The sequence below is a fragment of the Pinus tabuliformis genome, chromosome 2_1, assembly GCF_031772625.1.
Source record: "Pinus tabuliformis cultivar Carrire ecotype Pingquan chromosome 2_1, CPIR1, whole genome shotgun sequence".
NCBI lineage: Eukaryota > Viridiplantae > Streptophyta > Pinopsida > Pinales > Pinaceae > Pinus > Pinus tabuliformis.
The window spans coordinates 51,072,517-51,081,821 of NC_142299.1; positions in this window are offsets into that span (position 1 = coordinate 51,072,517).

Below are 9,305 nucleotides of genomic sequence, written 5' to 3' on the forward strand. Positions count from 1 at the left end.
ATGCACTTTGCTTCTCTTACTACAATAATAATTCAATTCACCAAGATGATAATTAAGACGAACTTGTACCTTTAAGTGATAGTCTTCAAATTTCATATGGAAAATTTTCAAGAAGGATTGAAATTGTTGCTTCTATGCGGTTACAAATTAAGATTTTTATATTTATAGTGATTCTGCAACTTAGTAGTCCTATTGATTTTATGAGGTAAGAAGGGATATTCTTTTTAATATAATAGCATTTTTTGACCAAATATTTTGTAACAGTAAGTCAATTTGTATACTTATTCTCATTTTATTTAGTAGTAGTTGTCATTTAGTGGTTGTGATGAGAAGGAACAATGACTAGATTCAAATTCCAGGGGATAGATCTTTTGTGTGTATGTAAGGGAAAGTGCTTAACCTCATCCAAATCAATTTCCCTTCATAAAATACTTTGTCTTTACTTCAAGTGTCTTAACATCTATATCTTATCGACGTCTGTGGTAGATTTGGAGTGCAAAATATAACACTTAATGTTTGCAATTTATTTCATTTAGCTTTTTGTGAAGTGACATTAATTACACATAATTGACTACTTATGCTAGGATTATCAAAATAAGAAACAATTTTTCTTATCATTATTGCATCAATAATGAGATGCAACAATGAACTAACACTCAAAAAGGACATGGTCCTTAAAATTTAATGCTTTGAAAGTCTCCCTTCCCAAGGAAGCAACAAGAGTAAATCATATATATATAATATATATAATTTAGAACATATCATCTCTATCATTGGAATCTAACTTCTTAGTGACAGGCCTATATTGGTGATAAAGTAGAAGACATCTTAATGTTATAAATTCAATTTTTTATGATAAGAAAATACATTTACAAGTACAAAAACAATGCTTTCATGTGTATATTCAATTAGTTTTGGATATCATTTGCAAATTTCAGTGACTGTGTTGACTTTGGTAGGGCCACTTCTTATATTAAAAATATATATATCCAAAGGTCTCTATCATTATTTTTACCAATCAAAGGACCATAGAAAAGTCATGGAATGAGGTCCATGGTTCTACCGTAGAGATGATCATTTATTTAATCAACAATTCCCCGATTTCAATCTAACTACAATAATGTATATCTGAACAAATTCACTACAATTATTTATATCACAACAATATTAATTTGTGTGTGATGGTTGAATTTACTAATCCACTTTTTAGCTAGATAATTTTAAAAGGAAAGGGAAATTGCCTAGGCAAGTTTCTTAAGATTGCCCAAAGCCAGAGCAATAAGGGATCAATTGTGTTTATACTATATAGAGCCTAACTTGAGTAAATGTCTATGTGATAGTGTCATTATAGAGTGTGTTGATTCTTGATGGACCCAATAACTAGAATATGAGAATACACTATGACGTATTTAACTATTATGAATATAATTTATCTAGGCACAAGGAATCTAATGAAAATTTTCCAAAAGGAACAAGTTTCTTAACTGTAAAAAGGGAGAAAATAACAAACCCAAAAGTGAAATACTTTTAAAATGAATCTCTGAGAACTTGCTTCAAAAAAAAGATATAAAAAAGATTGAATCTTGAAACATAAGCACACATCCGTATTCCTCACTATAAGGGATGTGAAGTGGGTCAAATTCATTCATGTCAAAGGGGCCATCCTTTCATCAAAGTTTTCAAACAGAAAAAAAATTCTTTCATTGAAAACAAAAGAAAGTTGCATATGCATAGATTCTGAATGCATCAATTAGACCCAATTAACTACAAACACTGTGAAAGATATAAAGCCTATAGAAATGATGAAAGGGAAAAAGTCTCGGACGAATGGATCAAAACTTCCATTAAAGGTGTTATCACCAAAATAAGGGTTTACATTGTTCTTAGTCATGGTCTTAGATTAGTGTCAAGTCACCCTATGTTTTAATGGGTAGGTGATAGGTTAGGAGTCTCAAAGGTTTCATTTTTCATATCCAAATAAAGTCTAACAACCTTATTCCATGTTTCATGAGTCTTACATTCTTTTTAGAAACTCATAGCTTAAACCATTTTGAAAAATTTTGGAATTAGCCCCGAAACCACATTTTCGTAGCGCAGACACTATAAAATGTTTGTTTTGCGGCTACGAAAGCGCTGCTCTTTTCGTAGCGCTTTTCCCTGTGCGCTACGAAAGCGCGGATTCGTAGAACAGTCTTGTCAAACATCAATCCGTTAATATTCCGTTAAAATTTTCATTATTAGGTGTCAGCTAGGAGTCAGTCCTTAAGCATGCCGCCATCCAAACTCATCATTTCGAATTTAGGGCTCATTATGAAAGGTAATTTCAAATTCGAAAGGGCTGGCTAGTCTCTCATTGTAGTTTGCATGCAAACCCTCAAACAGAATTGTTTTTCGAACGGTAAGCTTTGGTAATTTTTCACCAAGGTTTTCCTCATCCATAATTTAGGCAAGGCTGACCACCATAGGCAAGCGAGGTTGATCAATAGAATTTCAAGCGAGGCTAGTTTGTTACAGGAATTCAAAAGGAAAGATGACAGAGGAGAAGAAAATTCATAGGTCTGGTCATTGTTTAAGAACAGAACCTGAAAGCACCGAGGTCTTAGTCAGAGATAAATCAGTTGTAGAAGCCTTCAAGAAAGCAGGATGCTGGAAGTTTTGTAAAAAATTGCAGGGAGGACATACTCAGGTGACAAAGGAGTTTGCACTACATTTCACTGGCTCAAGCACAAAGGTCGGAATCCTGAACTTGCAAATTTCTCCAGAGGTCATAGCTTTGGTGACAGAGATTCCTAGGGGGCAAGATATATGGTTCAAAAACTTTAGATTCAACATGGAAACATGTAATGTGTTTCTAAAGCCAGAGTTTGTAGAAATAGACTTAACCAAGGCAGTTCCCAGAAACTACAACAAGGACAGCTATGCCAATTTGTTCTTCAACATTCAATGTTATTTTACCTGTGAAGGCAGATATCAAAAGGTTTATTCATATCATTTTAAACTCCTATTATATTTTACTGGTATGATTTCTTTAGATCTGCCTTACTTCTTATATCGAAGTGTAGCTAAGATGGCAGATAAAGTACAGATGAAATCTCAAGGATGTGAAACTTCCTTGTTTCATCATGGTCTAATTAAACTGATAGTTCTACATGAACTCAAAAAGATCAACAAAGAATGGTCTTCGTTTTTGTTTTTATGTGACTTTGGAGCAGAAAATCAAGGTGCAGACGTTAGCCCTAGGGTTAAAGGAACTCCATCAGCAAACTAGCAAGTCTGTAATTGTCCAGGGCAAAAAGATTTGTTAAGTTGAAACCTAGGAAGCAAGTGAAAGATCAACTAAGCAAAACACCAATAGTTATTCTTGAAACTCCTAAATCTACAAAGGTAAAGATATCTGAGGTTAAGGGAATGACACAAGAACAGTCAACTAACAAACCAGTTCAAAGGAGATTGACTAGAAGTCAAATTGCAAAGGAGAAAGGAAAATCAGTGATCTCGGGAGAAGGTTCAAGCTTGAAGGGTGATTTAAATGATATTTTAAAAGCCATTGATATTGCAGAATCCCCTTTGGTGCAGGCAGATGTCATAAAATTTGATCAAGGAAAGTCGAAGAAAATGAAACCCTCCAAGAAACTGGAATTTGAGGATGATGTTACAGCATTTGTTTTCAAACCCAGAAAGCCCTTAACCAGGCAATCCAAAAAGATGCAAGAGTCCAATATTGAGTTGGGGAGAACAGAAGAAGCCTCCGTTGTTCAAGAAGAGTTGATAGACTTTCCATCTCCAAGACCTGAAGGTGACAAAAACAGAGTTCTTTCCACTCAAACAGAAAAATCCAGTTACGAAGAAATGGAAGAAAGGTTAAAAGCTGCTAATAATGAAATTGCTAGACTAAGAGTGAGAGCAAGAAGGCATGCTACTGAAAGGATAGATTTCAAAAGGATAAAGGCTCTCTGGGAAGTTGAAAAAGTTTCCAAACCAGAAATAGTCAACAGTGAAACTCAGTACTTTACCTAGACTATTCCTGCAATCAAAGAAGCCAAATTTGTAAGGAGGATTAATGCTCAGCTGAGAGCTACTAACAGGAGATTGAAGAGACAGATTGAAGACCTAGAAATACAGTTAACAAAATCTGGAAAAAAGGCTACAACAATAATGAAACAGGGTGATGAAAAAGGGCAGTGAAGGATATATCTTAAAACAATTTTGGCATATAAAAAGAAGGACAACTGTGAAGAAGAACATCTTATAAGGGTAAGTGGTTTTGATTTTTGGTTGATCATATCAGTCTTCATGGAATTTTGAAAAACTCCCAAACTACATATTTTTGAAGGCCGTGTTGAAAAAGAGCATACACAGCAGTTTCGTAGCGCGCTACGAAACTACTGAAGGTGACCATTTAGCACTTTATAGATGCATTTCGGAGGTAAGGTCTGATTAATTCCAAGTTTTGAGGTTTCTGGTAGACATGGGATCATATATGAAGTTTCAGATGGCAGTGGTGTAGAAAGCAAAGTTCCAAGAAGTATTTCATAAGTGATATAAAAGTTGTGCTACAAAAACAAAGTATTTTCGTAGCACAGTCATGTTTCATCCTTTCCTCCATATGTTCGAGCTTCCCTTTCTGCACAGGTGGAAAATGAAGTTTTAATGGATTATTAATACATGCCACATGTACACCAGCAAAACTGCTTGAAGATAAGCATAAAGGATTAAGGGCCTTAAAAGGAGGAACTCTGTCTCCTTGTTTTCAGGACAGTTAGGTCATGACTCAGCAGGGTTTGCAACAACACTGGGGACATCATCAAGCTCGAAGACATGGATTGGCAGTTGATTAAAGAATGTATTGAAGTCATAGATAAGGTTGTTGAAAGCATGTTTTAGGAGTTTCACTCCTATTTGTATTAGGACTCTTAAAGACAGCTAGCTGTCAAGTTGTAATTAAGTAGTTTGTTTTATGAATAGATAGGTGTCAATGTTAGGAATTCGAATTCCCCTAAAGATGGATCATAGTATCCAAGGTTGTAAAACTCTATATAAAGCTTGAGAACCGAATTCCTTAAGGTTGGTGATTTCATTAGCAAAAGAAAGTTCTGTTATTGTAAGAAATTGTGGTTTTTCAAACTTAATATGGAGATCAGTTTGACTACTCAAGATTCACAAGGAGTTTATGTGTTTGATGTTCTTATGGCCTTTTTCAATTACTTATTTGCAGTGGTATGAGCTTGTGATACTTAGAATTCATTGGAAAATGCTCTAACTTCCTTCACATGCTTGTAAACTGTGTTGATTCACTATGTTACTGTTTCATTTATAAACCTAAACTCTAAGTGCCTTGACTTCCATGTTTTGTTGATCATGTTGTTTTGTTATAGACTATCTTGACTCCATAGCCGAATAGATGTTTGCTAGTATTTGATTCAACCAGTCAACTAGTTATACATTTGTCCATTTTGTTCCTAGAGTTAGCCATCTAATCATTAATCAAAAATCTTAAACCTACTGAGAGAGCCCTCTCAGGTTGAGGAGGCTAAGCCTCAACCAAAAGATTGGTTTGAAAGAGTTACTCAGAGTCTACTTGATCAACAACCTATCAAGGTCAGATTTTGTGATAACAAAAGGAACCTAAATCCAGAACTAGAAGTGTCGAAATAGAAGATTAGCCACACCAAAATGAAAAAAAAAAAAACAAAAAGGAGCCCTGTAGACCACGAAGAAAGTACAAGATGAAGTGTTAATCGGAACAGGGAAAAATTCCTAGGAAAAGATCAAAGCAAAGGCTAGATGAAAAAAGCCCCCAAACTAGAAATAGATCCCTTGATGAGGAAGGCCACCGGATTTGACCAGGGATGACAAAAGCCCCTCTCTTAGAAAGTATGTTTTCCATTAAATTCTGCTCACAATAAATGTGGCAGAAAGTGACAGAGATGAAAGTATCCATCATAGACTCGATTTGCTCCATCCAGTGTAATAATGTTGGCATCTCCAATGATGAATGACCCTTGGCCCAATCAATGGTTGTCTTGGAATCCCAGGAGATCAAAATATCGTCAATTGTAGGCCAAGATGCACAACGAACTACCCCCAAAAGTGCTGGCATTTCAGCTCTTATATTGGTACCATAACCCGCTGACCAGAAGAAATGAAAGACCAAAGATGGTCTGATGATGATGGTATCCCCACACCTTGCACAGATGCTCCATCAAAGTAGCCAACAGGGGGGGGTTGTCAAGGTGTTAGAGAGTCGATCGATGTTGACGACACTTACATCTCCATAGCCCAATTTCCAAAAAGAAAGCCACACTTTTCTTATGTAAATTAAAACATCAAAAATGTCCTCATAACAAAAAAAATAATACATATAAAATAATTTAAATAAATTATTTTAACCCAATCAAAATGATGAAAACACTTTTTTTCAAATCATGCAAACTAAACAACACAAACAAATCACCCTAATTAAAAACTTTTTCAATCTCAAATCAATTAGCCAAATAGTAAAACAAACCAAAAAAAACTCACCATTACATAAGATATATTTCCAATAAATTATATTTCTAAAAATTACTAATAAAAAACATGATATTGAACCACCAACATACAAAATAAAATATATATTTAATTTTTTAAATTCAAACAAAAGTTCAAAGTGGAATATTATCATTTTTTTCAAGAATAAGATTTAAATGTTTAATATTTAAACTTAAAGACGTAATATCAATTTGTAAAATTCTATATTAATAATATATTTTTTTGGTATATAAAAGAAAAGTTGAAAAATAAAATTTTATTATATATTTTAAAATATACTACATATTACATTGCTTTTAAGTCTGGATTTGTATATATTTTTTTACGTATAAAAGAAAGAGTTGAAAAATAAAATTTTATTATATATTTTAAGTTTTGTGTAGTAAAGTTAAGAAACAGAGAAACATTTTATTTTAAAATGTGAGGCCTTTAAAAACAATAGGGAAAGTTTTGCAGATATGTTAGCAGTGTGTTTTTGGGATAATCTATTTAACGAGGGGTTTGTCGAGAAGCTGGGAGCATTTATTATGAAGCTTCATAGAAAAAGCGCTGAATACATTAAGCAGAAGAAGAAGCAATATGTCTCATAAGCTATCTTTAGCCTCGTAGACATTAAAACAATTTCTTTCTTTCTTTCTTTCTTACTCAAATTGTTGCAGTACATAAATTTTTATTATTGACATAGTTTCCATGAAAGAATATTTGTAGAGTTGTTCTACTACATATATAGATAGGTATAGTAGTTGATAATGTTTGTTTTTTTATAATGCCTTTGATTTTTATTAGAAGTTGGTGATTTCTTTCCTAGCCTTTCAACTTTATATGATATGGATGTACTTTTCTAAGTTTTTCTTCTTCAAGTGAAGTTTTTTTTGCAATATTATTTAATTTATCTCTCCTCAAACTTTTGTTCTCATCCATTCTATCCTTCTTTTGTTCTCATCCATTCTATCCTTTTTTTTGTTTTTTTTTTTTAAAGATAGGACTTCATATGCTTATTTTCGAGGCTTGGAAACTCAATTTTTATCTTCACTCATTTGGCTTCTAGTTATTATTAGTTTGGGATGTTTTTATTTTGGTACTATATTATAATTGTTAGTAAACAAAATAGATTAGAGAAAATTAGAAAAAGACACAAATAAAATATATCATTTTATTATTATTAAGTTAATTGATATAATGTGTTAACATCTTTCATTTGTAGTGTAGGTAGTTGCACAACATTGTAGCACATGTTATATAGAGATGTTATGATAATATGAATTTAAGGATAATATTAAGTGAAGTTTTTCCATGCAATGTTTTATTTTTATTTGTTGGTGTAGTAATTGTTGAATTTTTTGAAGTAGTTATTAAAATAGAAATGTTCATTTCCATTATCAAAATTTATTAATTTAAAAAAATTATTCCACTTAACTTTTAAAAGAACAAAAGTTGGAGAGGGTGACAAAAAGGCATCAACTTACAATGGTCATATCTTAGACGGGTGGCATCAATCTCATCATCATGCCTAAGACTCCTTTGCATGAAAAAAAGGTGAGTCAACAAATCATCATTCAACAAGTGTTTACTAATATGCCCATAACTATGTAGTGTGGAAGGATGTCGCCATCAATCCAATGAATCCAAATCCCAACAATGGAAACCCCTTCATTTTTGGTTTATCCATAGTAATGGACTGAAAGAGGAAGCAAACAACAAGTAGTAAAAAAGAGAGGTGAGGTAGAGAGAGACTAGGCCTTAGTGTTCTCATTCCCATAATTGGTTTTGGTTTTTCTTTTCAATCTAGGACTTCATACACTTAGATTCAAGGCTTGGAAACTCAACTTCTATTTTCACTCATTTGGATTTTAGTTGGGATGTTTTCATTTTGATACGATATTATAATTGTTAGCACACAAAATAGATTAGAGAAAATTAGAAAGAGACACAAATAACATTTATCATTTTATTATTACACCAATTGACATAATGCATTAACATCTTTCATCTGTATTGTGGGTAGTTACACAACATTGTAGCACATGTCATATAGAGATACGATGGTAACATGAATTTAAGGATAATATTAAGTGAAATTTTTCCATGTAATGTCTTATTTTTATTTGTCGGTGTGGTAATTGTTGATTTGTAGAAGTAGTTATCAAACTAGAAATGTTCATTTTGTTGAAAATAGCAATAATAAATGCTAAAAATAGCACTGCTATAAATAGTAGTTCAGCCAGTGTTGATCTTAGCAACAATGTATGGAAAAATGGAAGTGCTAAAAATAGCATTTCGAGATACCTTCCTATTTTAGTCAGTCCCTAAACTAAAATAGTGAAGTAAAATTTGAATTTGATCTTAGCAACAGTTTGTAAAATAATTAATTAATTTATCTTGAGTTAATTAGTTAAGGAAAATCAAACTTGAAGTCTATGCGGGGACATGCAACAGTTTCTCCATTAATTGAGGAATTTATCCATCAGTTAAAGAGATAAGGATGAGTTGTAATATTGAGTTGTAATTAGTTGACTTAGTTAACCAAGTCAAGTCCAGTTAGATTAATTCAAACAGTTTGTTGAATTAATGTAAGTTCAGTTAGTTAATGCTTGCATGCATGTAACTACTGCACTTCAGATAACTGAGTATTCTCTCATAAATAACTCATGCATGTTAGTTCAGACAGAGACCCAGTTGAGATCAGATGGAGGGGAAGTGTACTATCAGTTGCTAGAATATTCCATTGTGAATATTCCTTGCATGCAGAAGGAATTCTTTCCTTGAGGACTGCA